Source organism: Lissotriton vulgaris, chromosome 1_1 (assembly GCF_964263255.1).
Source record: "Lissotriton vulgaris chromosome 1_1, aLisVul1.2, whole genome shotgun sequence".
NCBI lineage: Eukaryota > Metazoa > Chordata > Amphibia > Caudata > Salamandridae > Lissotriton > Lissotriton vulgaris.
In genome coordinates this window covers 1,690,977,441-1,690,994,244 of record NC_141685.1, presented here as the reverse complement: position 1 = coordinate 1,690,994,244, position 16,804 = coordinate 1,690,977,441, and the positions used below count along the sequence as shown (strand labels likewise).

Here is a 16,804-nt window from a genome sequence, read left to right as displayed (position 1 = left end):
GCTTTATATAACTTAAATACATGTATTCTATTTATGTTAATTTCCTTATGGTAGGGGTTTGGATTTAATTTTTACAGCATCAAAGCAACTCTTAAATGGTGTGCTCCCTATAGGGGTGTCTCTTGATGTTTGTGAACTGGTTTAATTAGTCATCACTTGTTAGATACGGTCATGTATGAAACACAATTTTTACAAATTTCTTAATACACCTATACAATAAAGGGCAGAGACACGCCTAAAAATGTAACTATGTCAATATAAACACCTGTGAATTACAGAATTGCTGCGTAGTGTGTCCACCCACACCCTTAGTTAAAGCCCTATTTTCCGAAGCGCATAGCCACATTTGATACTGAGGGCATTACAGAACTCGATTCCGTGGTGAGCAAACAAATATCACCCATCTTGTTTATCATTGCCAACAAAACTGCATGCAATACTGTAGTGATTCACATGTGTACTTTTATCATATGCTTTGAAGACAAAGTGGCAAGAAAGATAATACCCCAATTTTAAAAACATCATACCTTCCCTTCATAAAAACGGAAGTCACTGAGGTAGCTTAGTTTCGGTGCTTGGATGTGTTTGTACTTCATAGGTTCAATTTCGAACATGGACAATACCGTTTTCACCCATCTGCAGTTAATATTTTGAATACAAATGCTTTATGAAGTTACAGGATTATAAACATGCAATGTATTAGGACCTTCTTTAAAAAGTAATCAAAAATGTACTGACATATACAAAGAAAACGTTTTCTGCATTTAATTTAAAAAAAAATACCTTGACAGAGTTACTTATCAAGGGCTCATCTACATGAAGGTAGAAACTAAAGCAAAAGAAGCAATAAAGGAGGAATCTGTAGCACGTGGGTGGTCTGGACTTTCGTTACATGCAAATTATGTTTTGGACACATGCAAATATACAGAATGGCGTACGTATTTATCAACATTATGCAAGAAAGCAACAGAGTCAGAGAAGTATCCTAAACTGCAGTTAGCCCATACATATTTGATTGACATACTGTATAACGTGCATTGACATCTCTACTAAAGCTGGGGTTGACCTATACTGGTAAATTATATTATTTCACATTTAATATCTAGGTTTCCTATTGTGCAGCTTTGGTGAAATCAAGAACAGTGATTTCATACTGAGTAAGCGAAAACTAACAATATAAGCCCCCAGCCAGCGTGACACAAAAACTTGGAGAAAACACACTGCATATATGAACTGGATTTTACATCATAGATAAAACATTATGTACAAGTCTCTTATGGTTTGATGAGCTGCCACAACACACGAAAAAAGCTCTCCTTTCACGCCGAGAACCATTATGAAATAGGTGTTTTCCATGGACACGAAGAGCTGCACATTTCAATATTTTCAAAATGCTGCCATTCTTAATCCAAGAACACTGATTTCATATGGTGCTAGAATATGCTACAGACATCTAAGCCACCACGTGAAACCAGCTTCCAGGACAAGTTTAACTTTTAATTTCCCGTCAGTACTTTCTCCCCTCTGATGAACTTACTGTGATCTAAAAAAACAAAAATAGTTAGAGCTTTTGAGATATTTTGCTTGAAATTGAACAATGTTTTGAATAGTTGTGGTTCCTGTGTCTAAGTTCCCCACCCAAGCGCTGCTGTCTGGCCCTGCTGCACCATTAATAATAAAGTTCACTACTTCCTCTCTGCACAGGCTTGCCCACGTCACGCGGATTCACGGTGTGTGGGTTTATCGCCAGCATTAGTCTGTCAACCAGATGTTTCTTACTTAGCCCTTCTGGCCTAACAGGGGCGTTAATCTTCGTCCAATGGATGGGAACAGGTTATTATCTGCGACTTGTGTGTGGACGTGCAGGTACAAGAGACAAGTAAAAGTAGCACAGTAAAATGACAACTGCAAAGACCATGACAGATTCAAGACGGGATAACTGGGAAGAATGCTTGCTGGGCGGCAGAACTTTGGGGACAAAGTAGTGACCTTAGATACATGATCATAACGCAAAACCATCAATTTTTTGACGTCAAATTCCAGGTGCTGTTGAAAGAAAATCATGGTTACAATAATTACAACTAAAATGATGCTTGAGAGTTAGTGTTTCTGCCTAGATCCTGTTGGTGTGATTGTGATTTTGTAAATACTTTTTTTTCCATCAGTTTTGGAGGTTTTATGTGAGAAGTGCATGCAGGGTAGAGAGGGGACGGGAAGGACTGGGAACCAAAGTACTACAAAATCCATATCATTTCACACTTCTGGTGGCAATGTCAAGAAGGCGCCCCTGCTTGGTGCTTTCATAAGGAAATCCCCAAATCTGCTGGCCTGCCATGGACCCATAAAACTCATCTGTTCAAATCACATTTCAGTACTAATACCGTTTTGACATCTAGATTTTGCTTCCTGGATGTTTGCTGTTGTTATTGCTCCCATTTCTTTCTAATTACCTGTTGCTTTTCTCCAAGAATCACTACGCTTTTTTACGGAGACCTGTTCTATATCTATATACGTTTTTAAAAATATAGTCTTTACTTCAGAGGCCATAAAAAGAAAAAAAGAAAAACTGCCTTATGGATTCCTTAATTCTTCTGTTACTTCATAATCTATTTGGGATGGTCTTAAATGTTGTCTCAAGTTAATAATGCCTTTCACCCCATGAAGCCCGTTACATATCTGGTGCAAGCCAGCTGATGCTGAAAGCTGCACTCACCTGTTCTGGAGCTTCCCTTCAGTTGCAATGGGACTCCGTCAATAAAAAAATTAGTCATAGTGGTCACTGATGTCAAAAGTCTAAGCAAACAGGTCTCCAGAATAATGGGCATAAGATTCGATTCCCTCACTAGCAATAAGCAAGTACACACGAAGTTTCATAATTGCAAAGGCACCTGTATGTTCACTTTGATTCTCGCAGTTCCATAGCGCTTCAACTGGCACATCTCACAAGCACTAAATTCAAACACAAGAAATAAAGTAAATGCATTTTTTTTGTAAAAGCACATCACACAGTTAAATATTGCAATATATCAAATTCTTTTGAATGCATATTCCCTAAAGCATTAAAACAAATTGTAATAAAGCTAGGTAAGAACAGTAAACATGCACACCCTTCTAATCACACAGAAAACAAATAAACAGAACAGTAAGAACTCGAACAACTATGAGTACGGAAACATTGAAAAGGCACATCAAACTATTAGTCATATACTGCGGACATTCAACGAAAGAGCAATCTATTACAAACCCAAGTTTGAATTACCTCTCAAATTAAGATTTTATGCAACCTTTCAGGAAAATGCTTTCTAGGCAAACAACGCCAAGTATCACTAATGCTTATTTTTGGAAGATTTTGGGAAACTGCTGTATTTTTGATCAAAGGACTGTAATGTGATCAAGGTGATGACAGGTCTTAAAAAACCCTTAACCGCATGCGCGCTAGCGGGTTTTCCCGCTGTGCGCTGAAATTTGAAAATCGCGGGTAACGTGACAAAGCCAGCTCGTCATCCACGTAGCGCAGTTAACGCCCATGACGAGCTGGCTTTGTCATCCGCATCGAAGGGGTTAAACGAGTTCTCCTAAGACCAGAGTGGAAAGAGGTCTATATTTAGGGAAGCTGATCATGGTAGAAACACCAATGCTAAGGATACACATTTGGACACGTGAAAGAGACTCGAAGATACATGCCTAGCAAGAAACGTATTGCTAGGACTGTTTAACAAGGCAACTTCTGCAGGGCTCTATTTGAGCTGGTTCTGAACAAATCTCATCCCTAATATCCTATCCAAGTGATCTGGAGGCAATTCTTGGTCTATTTAGTTTGAGTGATCTTCTAAGAAAAATGTAAACGTTTAATCATGTTTGCCACATTGACTGATAGAAATTCCACTAAGTTTGCTCCTCTGCAAATGTCACAAATACATGGGTTCATGAAATCAGGGATCATTGGATTTGGTCTGATGCAAGCTAAGTCTGATGATCCATTATTTCTGTATCATATTGAAAATGCATCACCAAGGATGAAGATTGTATTGTTTGACAACTGAATAATAAATGGTTTGTGTGAACTGTAAAAACGTACAAACTTCACAAAGTATGTTAATGATGGAAAATTGTTATGTTATGCAGATTTTTAGAGCATACTATCCTCTGGGAGGGTAGCATGGTGTGGAGCAGGTGAGAGACTAGCAAAACTTCTGCCAACTCAAAAAGCAAGAAGGAAGGCTCTTATGTGTAGGGGCAGATCATCTGTTCCATGCTTTAGGAGTGATATAGGTGGATGTGTGCAGGTAGGAGTCCGGACGAGCAGAGGTGGATGGAAGATTTGTGAAAGGAGATGTGATTGTTGAGGTACACTGGGCTAGTGCAATGTAGTGCTTTGAAATGCTAATTTAAAATGCCTGTTCTGCCTTTTGAGAACTTTTAATGTACACATAGTAAATTGTTTGCCCTCTGTATATGCAATCAAATAGTTCAAATTTGACAAGATAATACGTAAAAGACAAATTGTTTTTAAGAGTAACCATGGTGTTTTTATCCTCATGATATGGGTTGTGTGTGGCAGAGGGACTAAAGGAACTGCCATACTAAAGTAAAGTTGTTGAGGAGAACCTTTAGGTTGCTCAGAATGGAGACACATCTCAAATAAAGGGATGGGGTGTTTCTATCCAAAGGAGGGATGCTTGGATGGGAAATTATTTGATTTTTAAGGTGGTGAAAAGAGGCTTATGGGTTTTACGGTATGATAAAATGAGAGTGGCAATGGCATTAGACCAAAAGGGGGTTCTTCTGGCTTCCTACACCTTGCAACTAAGACCACTGAAGTGAAAGATGGTTTTAAATCTTATATTTTCGTATTTTACATAGTACATAATTAGAACATTGACCAAACCCCAAATGTCCCACTCTGAGCCACGCTCGCATAAGAATCCCAAACAGGGAAATTAGCTATTTATGTCTTGGGCACCTGGAATTTCTTTCGGAATCTTGGCAAGTACACCAGAAGAGTTTGGAGTGGAGTTGCTTTTCCCATGGGCAACGGCCTCAGCTTCCATCCTTAGCTTTTCCCTCTCAATAGCTCTTTTCTGGTTCTCCAATTCACTCTCCTTTTTCTATTCCTTGCCGTTCCTTCCCTCATCTCCTCTGCACGGGATTATACTTCTCTCTTCCTCCCTCCTCCTGCCCACTTGTTCCTGGCGAGCTAATCTTTGATTTTCACCTGCGGGCCTCTCCCCTTTTTCAGCCTCCAGTAGGTTGTTTCTCTAGAATCAATATATTGATGACATTAGGACTGCTGTGGTGTCTTTACAAATGGTACTTACTTGAACCCGGAATTGAGTAAGTTCAAGATTTATTCTTTCCACAAACAGATCTCTGCATCTAGTCGATCTGAGTCTGGGGCATGTTTCTAGAGGCAGTACACTTCAATCAGGGGTGTAGCTTTAAAGGAGCTGGGGTGGGGGTGTTTGTGGTGTTACATCCCCCATCAATAAGTAATTTAATAAATACTTGGATGCAGGAGCTTTCAGTCGGGTATTGTAAGATGTATCTGTGATTTCACCTGAGATTTTTAAATACTCACTCAGACAAAAATGCACACACTCTCAGTTGTTTTGAATGTCTTAAAACATGGTTATTTTGCAAAACACTATGTTTTAAGTACCCCCCTCACAATCAGAAATCCTTTCCATTTCCACTGGCTTCAAGCTCCCCTCATGCACTGCTTCCCATATAATGATTAATATGATATGCCAGCTTGATTGCCGGAAAATCTGAAGCTCACCCCCTCCTCCTCCAGTCTTACTGACCAAGCTACGCCATGGTCTTCAATTGTACCTTTCATAAATGTCTATGCTAGGACTCAACATATACGTGTCTACTGCTTACAATTCCACAACTTACCAAGGCGTAGATCAGCAAAGTGGGCTGGAAAAAGGGCATGGTCAATAAATATTTTGAGAGCGGTGCTTGTTTGTGTGCTGCCTAGTCAATCAGGAAACAGAGTTTAAAGTAATTTAGTCTGCAATGTCTTACTATACAAGATGTCTCATGACAAGAGGATTGGGGGCCTCCCCATATGTCTCCTTGCAATGTACGTGGCTTAGATAAGTTCTCATCCCTGAAAGAGAAGAAAGACAGATCAGCTCAGTAATGGAAAAGTGGGACATTTTGCAATTGGTAAGAAGCTCTACACCTTAATCTCAGGCAAAAAATAACAATCACAGGATACACCATTCTGGGAAGTAGTTTTCGGTAGACTACAATCACCATTAAAGGAAGACAAACAATCAGGAATTCTGTAGTTAATTAAAACATTTAAAACAGCTTAGAGCACAGAGGCCTTCTTACAAACCAAAATCTCTTATGTAAGGACTAAAACATCCCCATCAAGCATGCTTATTTTGAAATGTTGTTAATGATCTGAAGATAGAACAATAAATTAGACCGCATTCATATTTGTCTCTTTTCTGCTGTTTTGGTGAGTGGCTTCAAGCGGCAGGAGTGCACCTCTGTAACTGAACAATGAGACCTAATAAGGTCGAGAGGTTTCTGGTATCGCTTTCTGCCCCATTTGAATCCTCCGAACGGGACCACAAGCAATACCATGACCTAGAAGTTCAGGTTGAACATTCTTTTGGGAGTGCATGAAGACTGATGTACTTATTATAACTATACAAAGGAATGCGCTATTATAATCACATAATTACTAATGGATTAGCAGAAACTGGAGAATTTCTTAGCCATCCTTTTTTTGCTATGGACAGAGAATAATATTTGTAAATACATAAATTCATACAGAAGCAGAGTCTCGCTGTACTATTTGAGGCATCATCATCCCCGATGTGAAAAGGATATGTTATAATCGTAGAAACATATATGACTGTGTATGCTGTGCTGGTATGGAAAACCATTACTCTGGAGGAAGTTAGTGTTGAAAAAGGAAATTAACTAATCGATGTGATCAACAATACAATAATATAATAGAATGAATACTAGAACCAAGAACAATCATAGACATATAAATATTAAATAGAAAAGACAACAAAATAGCAAGGCAGTGACTTTTCAATTTTATGGAAATAAGCCCTGAACAAAAAGAAAGATGAAAGCTTTTCAATGAGTATTCACGTATTAGCCAAGCACTATCAGAAAGTATCATGATTGTTTTGACAAATAGAAGCAGCAGGTCTTTACTGGTTTGAAAATAAAACACACACACAACCCTCTTAACAAATCCCTTTACTGACCTATTGCTCCAAGAACTATTTATCTTAATCGGTAATGACAAAACCTAAGATGTACCGCTTAACTAGTCACCTTGAATCACCCTTATTGTTACTATGTTTACAAAGACATTTCGAATTTACAAGGCAGTTTTCCTGTATTGTTAATGTTTTTACTTGAAGAGGAGGCAGCGGTAGTATGAAGTACCTAACAGGAAAGGCATTGTCCCCTTCTTTAATGCAGAATCCATAGCGTCAGAACATGAATAATTGGAGCCGATTCAGATGCACGAGACATCATTAAAATTAAGGGAGCTCAACCATTAGCCAGTGAATTCTATATAAACACTGACTAAAAACTACGCTCATATTTTGCATATACGTTTGCAGTTATACAACATAAACAAGCTCGAAATAGCAGATCGATGACGGGATACCATAGTAAAAGTGAAAATCTCAAAACATCATAGTAAACAGATTTGTTAACTGTGTGACTCAGCAGTTGGAAGGTATAATGCTTGCACAATAGTTTGATCATTCACTAGTGTTGTAATCAGGAACACGGGAGAGCCAATGATACTAAGGGGAGTGCAAAAACATATTTTAGTAATGACCAGGAAGTTACAGTCATCCCAGGAGCACTGTTCCCTCCAACAACAACTAAGGTTATAGGGTAAGTAGAATTAATTGGCTTCCTGTAATGTGCTGTATTAATATCTGCTACAGATAGTTCCTTAATACAAAATATTATCCTCATATTTCAAATCCAAGAATCAGTTAATAAAGCATACAAGTGGAGCTGGGCAATTAATGGGGACAGCTCGGGTCATCTTATAGTACTCTCTAAGGAGCATATTATTGTTACTACTTGTTCTTCTACCCCAAGACCTCTCCATGCAGTCACATTATATTACCAATAAATACATAAATCAAGCAAGAGTATCTTGGACACACGGCTAAGAGCTCTGCAAAAAGCTCCATTAACTAGAGTTTCAGACCAAAAATTAGTGTCAATTTGTTTTTACATAAATGTGTTCAACATTTTGATCTGAGCAGATCCCCATGCCATCACTGGTGCCGTTTCCGGACTCGAGTAAGCCACAGTTTCATCATTCACTGGTATGCCTGCTGCACCATGTTTTACAATGTATGCTACAAAATGACATCCTTTTGTAGTAATAGATGACCTACTGGCAGGCTGTTGTGTGAAAATCAATATTGAACTCACCTTGAAGTCCGAACTTAAAAAACACAATTTCAAAGCTCTCCTGCTTTTGAATTTTATGAGGATCCCGCTTCACATGGATTGTGCGAGATTTGGGGAAATAAGTGGAATTGATCAAATAAGTGGATAACCCGACATAATTTTTAGCAGACAACAGCGCTGTCTCGTTTTTACGAGTCCAACATTCTTTGGCACATGGACCATCTACACTACCATTTCTCCTAGCTGAAGTTATAGGGGAAAAGGATGGTCTTCCTGGTGTAAAAGCTCAAATTGGTCTTGTACGAGTTGGGACAGACCAGGTTCACGTCTTATCTGTGACCTGTACACAGACATTTTAATAGGACTTTCAGCAAGTTACTCTTTTTTTTTACAATTTCCGAGTAGCCAAACTTAACAAATATTAAACGGACCCAGGCCCAGAATCTTGCACTAAATTGAAAAACTTCACCTAATTCTGAACAGATTTTAAGTGGATAACATTATCGAATTCAATACCTCCACCAAATGATTACCTTGTTCTTCCTCAAGCTCCGCAAAAGTAAGCATTCGATTAGAGCAAGCTAAGGAATAGTTAAACCAAGTGGCTCTAAGCTGGATTTAGACTGTGCCTCTTCTGAGGCACGAGGAGTACCATAAGAGCAGATTGTGGGGAGGCGAAAAGGCAATCACAAGTTACGGCCAACGTCCTCCGCGGGCGTGACGTCAGAGAGGGAACTTTTTCGCACCACAACGCGTAGGAATCACAACAAAACTGAAGAGAGCAAGGGAACAGTGTGCGAAAAAACCAGATAGACAAATAGAGAGACACAATAGGAGAGAAACACCGCTAGGAGGCACCAAGGCACCAACAGCAGGCCAGAGCAGGAAAGAGCAGAGCACCACTCTGAAGAACAACTGGTGCAAACAAGGCGAAAGCACCAAGAGGCAGTAAAGCACTAGCAGGCCAGAGGAGCGAGTACTAGGAAAAAAACGTAAGCACCACTCTGTGGAACCACCTTGCAAGCCAAGGCGAGAACCACCCTGGAGACACAAGCATGAGAAAATGTCGAGACAGAAAGAAAGAAAGAAAGTCTGCAACCACAACCACAAGGGAAAAGGTCACAAGCCCGGATAGAGGAGCAACAGTAATCCATCTCCAGACTATACTGACAAGAATGGCCATACCTCCTGAAAGGAGGAGGAAAAGGTCAAAGACAGGCAAAGAAACCCCCAACGAAGAAGACCAAGAGGGGATCAGAACTCTAACAACAGAGAGAAAAAGCCAAAGTAGGCCCTCACGCTGGAGGGAATCCAACCGGATGGATGCTTGACCAGAGGAAAAGGAAGAGGACACCCTTAGAAGACAAGACACCCAAAGGGAGGCGACTGCAGAAAGCTCAAGCAGAGGGTCCTCGCAGAATGGGAATGAAGGGTGGGTCGTGAAAGAATCTGCGGCTAGAATAGTCTATACCAGATACATCGTTACCGAAGGTAAGTAACTCATACATCTGATAGAGACTACTAGCCGCAGATTCCTTAACATAGAATAGATACCCATGCCATACCCAAAAGGGGGAGGAGGGTCTGGGAAAGGACCTCTCCAGCTTCAGACGAGCACAAGACCCCTCACAGGGGACCAGTCACGGGGACAGGGAAAAAATAGCCCCGTCCACCACAGCAGGGGATGAGGCACAAGCCCTGGGCTGAAGAAAACATCAGAATTGTGGAGGAACACCAGCCCCACAGGAGATGTGTCATAATGACAAAGAGACAACCCAGCCTCCACCACAGGAGAAGCAAGGGTAAAACAAAGGAGGCCAGACCACCTCAGGCCCAGTCAACATACCAGGGACTACCACTGGAAGCCCCAAGGTACAGACAAAGCAGAGGAAGTAGAGCCACCAACATACTCCAAGGAGAAGGGGCAGAAGTACAGCAAAGCCCTCCACCGGGAAACAAACCAGCGAAGAGGGCTGCTGAGTCCCTCACAGCTCGAAATCAAGACAGAACAGATCCGAAGCAAGAAGACAAGCGGAAGAAGAAAAAACGAGACCTCCAACAGCCCAGGTCACGTCAAAGTTGCCGGCCACAGAACAGACGAGCAGGCGGGGCGGCCAGCTGCTGACAACGCCACAAAACTAAACGCCAGGACTACGCCAGGCTCAGAACAAAGCTCAGAACAAGGGGCAGGACTAGTAAACTGTCCCGGACGTCCCCAAAGGGGGATCGCCCAAGACGGGACCAATCCACTAAGTAGTGGAGCCCCAGCCTCAAGCAGCGGGCAAGACAGGGACAGTCGCACTGCTAAAAGGACAGACGGAAGAAGAAAGAGGAGATTGCTCCCGCGACATACCGTGATGCCACGGAGAGCAGAGGCCCAAAGGACAACCACATCTCCTCAGCACATGACAGGGCTATATATTAGCTACCACTACCCCAAATAGGGCACGTTACGTCCCAAGACCATGGGGACCCTCTTAGGATAAAATATTCGCAGCAGAGGACAACAACTAATCAGCCAAAAAGAATACACAGAAGGCCTAGTCTCAGGGCTCACATGGCTGACCAACAGCCAAAACTACTATCCAAATGGGGGGCCAGACCAGCAGCCAACAGCACCAAAGTCCAACAAAAGGACCAGAGGCGCAATAATCACACAGAACTCACACACAACCAAGGCTACCCCCAACAAGGCCCCAGACCACAATAGATGAACACCTCTCAAAACTCGAATGACTCACCGGTCACTGAGGGGGGAAAGGGGAGCAGGATGAGGACGAAGCCCCGCCAGAAACCTCTGAATGGCAGATTCCGCAGGGGCATGGAACAAAAGAGTGCCATCAAAGGAAAGGTACACCAAGGCGTTCTCGAACGATCTCCGGGAACACACTATCCCGGAGCATGTCGGCAAAGGGCCATAGAAGAAGTCATGGTACAACCAAGCACATCCGAAATGTCCAGGGAGGATGAAAGACGCCAGCCCCCGACCATTCAACACATGGTGCCGCAGATCAACACAGGCATGCTCCAGAGAAACAGCAGACAGAAGGCACTCAGCCCAGTCCCACAAGCAAGAAGTGGCCCTAGCCAGGACACAGAGTGTTATGAGCATGCAAGGCCGCGCTGGTAGAGACGAAAATATTGCGCCCCCAGGAATCTAACCAGCAGGCCTGCCGTGATGGGGAGACAACACCGAAGGCAGGGAGGGAAAGGCAGTCTGTAGAAGAGGACCCCTGGTAGAAGAGTGAAGGGAAAGACAGACAGGGTCATGCGGCGCAGGGCGGTGTTGGAGCAGAAGTTGTTGGGGCACCGGGTCCCCCGTGGTTGGCCGCCCCGAATCCCCAAAAGTGAAGAGTGGAGCGAAGCCTCAAAGGTAAGAAGCAGCTCCTGACCACCAGAGCCCTGATGGAGGACCTTCAGAAGAAGATCCGTGGGGAAATGGGCAGCTGGATCGCCCATGCGCAGGATGCCCGCAGCCGTAGAAACAGCCCGAGCGAAAGCAGCACCCGCCGCCATAGGGCTCAGCAGCGGGTAAAGCAGCTCCTCTGTGGGCTACGGCTGCAAGCTACCCCCACCAGAGAAATGAAAGGCCAAGAGCGGAAAGGGGGGAACGAGTCTGAGGAATAGGGGACCTGAGGCACATCAGGCGAAGCCTGCGGGCGTAGTGACGACGAGGAGCCGTCCTTAGACGACGCCGGGGGAAAAAGCAATGACGCAGCGACCTGTCTCCGGAGAAGATGAAACCATCAACTGCCGAACCTCCAGGGAGGAGGGGGCGTCCGAAGACGAATCAGCAACCCGACGCCAGTCAAGCGCCGTAGAGTCCGCGACGGGGGGCAGGTCAACGTCGAACGGCGCGGCAGGGGACGCCGGAACAACCTCCACTCCAACACGAGGCGCAGGAAACCGCGGGTGAGCCGGAGTCGGGGTGGCTAAGGAATGGCTCCGAAAAGGTGTCGACTCGATCCCTAACAAGGCAGCCGCCCGCAAGGAGGAACGAGGGGCGCTCGAGGACACGCCCGATCGCTAACCAGCCCCTGCTGCGCCACCAGGGCCAGCAACCGCCGGCGCCTGAGAGGGGTCACCTCGGCCTCGGACAAGGCCGGAGGCTGTCCAGTGGACCAAGGGGGACACGCCCAAGTCCCGGCAACCTCCCGCGACACCACAGGGACCCCCACAAGGGTTTGCGGCGAGGCAGGGGTGCTGTGGTCCGAACGAGGGAACCCCAAAGGGTCGCACCCCGATGGCACCAGATCCTCCGAACATGGAGCTGAACCTGTTGGCGCCGGGGACGGAGCCACCGGTGACGCCGCAGAAGTCCTCGCGCGCGGCAAGGGACCCACAGACGTCCCTTGAGGGGAAGAAGCCAACGAGGCCTGCAAGGACGCGGCATAGGCCACCATCTGGGCCCTAGTCGCCCTGCGCCGGAAACGGCGGATAAGGTGACAACGCGCAGGCCGCACCACCCGCGGAGAACCCACGCCCCCAACAGACCGAGAACCGGCCCTCGGGGACAAACTGCAACACTTACCAACAGGTGAGCGACGCTCCTGCGGCCTGGGAGAAGGACGATGTCGGAGACGCAGGCGGCGGTTCTTGCAATCGTCTGCGGGGGACGACCGCGGTGACGATGCCGACCTGGACATGCGTGCCAAGAGAAGTTTCATCCGGCGCTCCCGCCGGGACTTCGGTTTCAGCTGCTGACATGTCTCACAGACTGTCTAGTCGTGGTGCTCTCCCAAACACCACATACAGATGGAGGGAGGGTCCGTCGCTGATATCTGTTGCGCGCAAGATGAGCACATTTTGAAGCCCGAAGGCATTCATACATTGTTCTCAAGACAAAAAACGCCCAAGGCGAAAAAGGGAAGGTCTGAAAACAGGCCAGGAGTACACGATCCCGGTCCGCGTTGCAGGCGGAAAAGAAGAAAACTGACGTCCGCGTGCCAGGGTGGGGCTTATGTGACCTCGCCAATGTCACTCCCTCGGAGGACGTCAGGCGGGTTGCGTGGCACAGCCCTCACCCCGGCGTGCAGGAATGCTGGGCAAGAAAGTTTTCCCCGTCCAGTCTCACGCCTGGGGAATATTCTACGTTAAGGAATTTGCGGCTAGTAGTCTCTATCAGATGCACCAGACATCAGTGGGCATTCGTCTACCGAGCCCCTGGTCACTTACTTGCGAGACACTCTTGCATCCAACAAAAAGGGCATTGAGCCCGCCAGTTGCTTATCCATTTGTAGGTTTGTGTCACACTTTTCTATACACCCTCAGAATTTGCCACTGCAGGCCTAACATAATTTTTGTTCCTCTCTGTGAAGCAGGGCAAAGCACTGATTGATTTAACTTAATCAGTGCCCATCCGCTGCCCCCCACATGACTATGGAACAATTTTGTTCTTTTTAAGTGCCCCGCAAACAGAAGGTGTATGACTGGCAAAAACATGCCCAGCAGGACTCCTATCCAAAACTGCTAAGTTTTATTGTCTATAGCCAACTTTCTTTTATTTTGCCAAGACTTCCTTTTTGTCACTCTGCACTCATGTTTTGTTTTTGCTCGTGGGTGCTGCTCTCAAAAGATGAGGATTATCCTGATTCAAAGCGACATTGTTTTTATTTCTTATGTGTAATTTCTGAAATGATGCTTTAACACATAATCGTGCAGTCCACCCCAATTCACCCCACTCCAATCCACCCCACCCCAAACCACTCAATCCAATCCACCCCAGACCAATCCAAACCACTCACTCCAATCCACCACACTCCAACCTACCCCACTCCAATCCAAAACAATCTTCCCACTCCAAATGAAAACTGTCTGCCCCACTGCAACCAAATTCTTTCTGCCTCACTGCAACCAAAAACGGTCTGCCCACTGCAACCAAAAACGGTCTGCCCCACTGCAACCAAAAACTGTCAGCCCCACTCCTATCCAGAAGAGTCTGCCCCACTCCTATCCAAAAGAGTCTCAGTCTGCCCCACCTCTATCCAAACAAATCTGCCCCACTCTCTATCCAAAAGAGTATGCCCCACCCCTATGCAAAAGAGTCAGCCCCACCCATGTCCAAAAGAGTCGGCCCCACTCCTATCCAAAAGAGTCGCCCACTCCTATCCTAAAGAGTCGGCCCCACTCCTATCCTAAAGAGTCGGCCCCACTCCTATCCAAAAGAGTCGCTCCTCTCCATTCCAAAAGAGTCAGCCCCACTCCTATCCAAAAGAGTCGGCCCCACTCCAATCCAAAACAATCTGCCCTACTCCAATCCAAAACAATCTGCCCCACTCCAATCCAAGACAATCTGCCCCACGCCAATCCAAAACATTCTGCACCACTCCAATCCAAAATGATCTGCCCCACTCAAATCCAATCCACCTCATCCCAATCCATCCACTATATCCCAATTCGCCTCACTCCAATCCACCACAATCCATCCCACTGCCTCTCCAATTCACCACAAACCAACCCACTCCAATCCAAAACAATATGCCCCACACCAACCCAAGACAATCTGTCCCACACCAATCCAAAACAACCTCCCTTACTTCAATCCAGAACAATCTGTCCCTCTCCAATCCACCCACTCATCCCATTTTGCCCACTCAATCTAGTCCACCCCACATCAATCCAAGGCACCTAATCCACCCCACTCCAATGTAATCCACCCCACTCACATTCGGTAGGCAGACAAAATATTGATTTTTAAATATCGACATACAATAATGTTGATGTTTAAATATCGAAGGGACAGAATATAGAAGGTAAGTAATATCGATATTTTTAATATCGATGGGACAGAATTTCGAAGGTAAGTAATATCGATTTTGTTAATATCGATGTTAGTAATATCGATGTTACTAATATCGATTTTTATGTATATTATTATGTATTTAATATTTTTTTTATGTAATTTTTTTTTTATTTAGTACCATAGCGGGTTGTGGGTTTATAGAGGAATATGGTGGGAAGTAAATTAATTATACTAATTTAATTATTAATTTTAAGGAATTATAAAATAATTTTAATTAATTGGTAATTAATTTGTATTAATTGGCAATAATTTAGGTTAATTGATTAATTGGTAATTATGTTCTGTAGCGCTCGCTGGAGTGGGAATAGTAATTTTTACCCCTACGCTATCCAACACTTTCCCTGCTGTTGCTCTCTCGTGGGAATAGTAATTTTTAACCCTACACTATCCAACACTTTCCCTACTGTTGCACTCTCTGTAGTGGGAATAGTAATGTTTACCCCTATGCTATCCAACACTTTCCCTACTGTTGTACTCTCTGGAGTGGGAATAGTAATGTTTACCCCTACGCTATCCAACACTTTCCCTACTGTTGCACTCTCTGGAGTGGGAATAGTAATTTTTACCCCAACGCTATCCAACACTTTCCCTACTGTTGCCCTCTTTGGAGTGGGAATAGTAATTTTTACCCCTACGCTAACATTTTACCTACTGTTGGTTTTTTTAGAGTTATAATAGTATTGTATTCCCTTTGTTATTTAATATATTTAGTATAGTTTTAGCTAATTATTTTCAAAAATATTACAAGTAAATGTAATTTTTTTAATTTGTTTTGCATATTTTTTATGTTAATATTTTGTGCATAGATGAATTTGTAATTTATATTTTTATTATTTATAATTTATTAAAATAATTATTGAGAATGATTATTAAGTATATATATTATATGTATGTTTAATTATTTTTTTAATTAAATTATGTATATTACTTATTAATTTGAAATATTATAAAATATTTTTAACTATGTTTATTACATTTTTAAGTATTATTTATTATATTTTACATTTTTTTAATGTGAAAAAACAATTTTTTTTAAAACAACATTTTTGACATCGATATTTTTCTCTCGATATTTTTGTACTTACCTTGTTGTAGATAGGATGTCGATATTGTTGACATCGATATTAATGCTCCGATATTTTTGTACCTCGATATTATGTCTTTCTATATTTTGTCAGACATTCCTCACATTCCAATCTGCACGCACAAATCCAAAGTAATCTGCCTCACTCCAATTCAAAGCAATCTGCCCCACTCCAATCCGAAACAGTCTTCCCCAATCCAATCCACCCTACTCCAATCTAATCTACCCTATCCAGTCCCCCCACTCCTACGAAAAACTCCTATCCAAACGAGTCTGCCCAAATCCTATCCAAACGAGTCTGCATCACTCCTATCCAAAAGAGTCTGCCCCACTCCTATCCAAAAAACTGCCCCACTCCTATCCAAAAGTCTGCCCCACTCCTATCCAAAAGAGTCTGCCCTACTACCAAAACCAAAAGAGTCTGCCCCACTCCAATCCAAAACAATCTGCCCCACTCCAGTCCAAAATATTCTACCCCACTCCAATCCAAA

General features: G+C 43.6%; 1 long non-coding RNA gene across 1 annotated transcript in view; it reads right to left on the bottom strand.

Annotated features, from left to right (window-relative positions):
• Positions 1 to 3,950: 3,950 nt before the first annotated feature.
• The window catches only part of LOC147751064 (uncharacterized), a 125,126-nt gene continuing 112,272 nt past the window's right edge, over positions 3,951 to 16,804 (bottom strand). The window contains exon 4 of the long non-coding RNA XR_015295531.1: positions 3,951 to 6,115. This is a non-coding gene — a long non-coding RNA (uncharacterized LOC147751064). The remainder of the gene's footprint in view (positions 6,116 to 16,804) is intronic.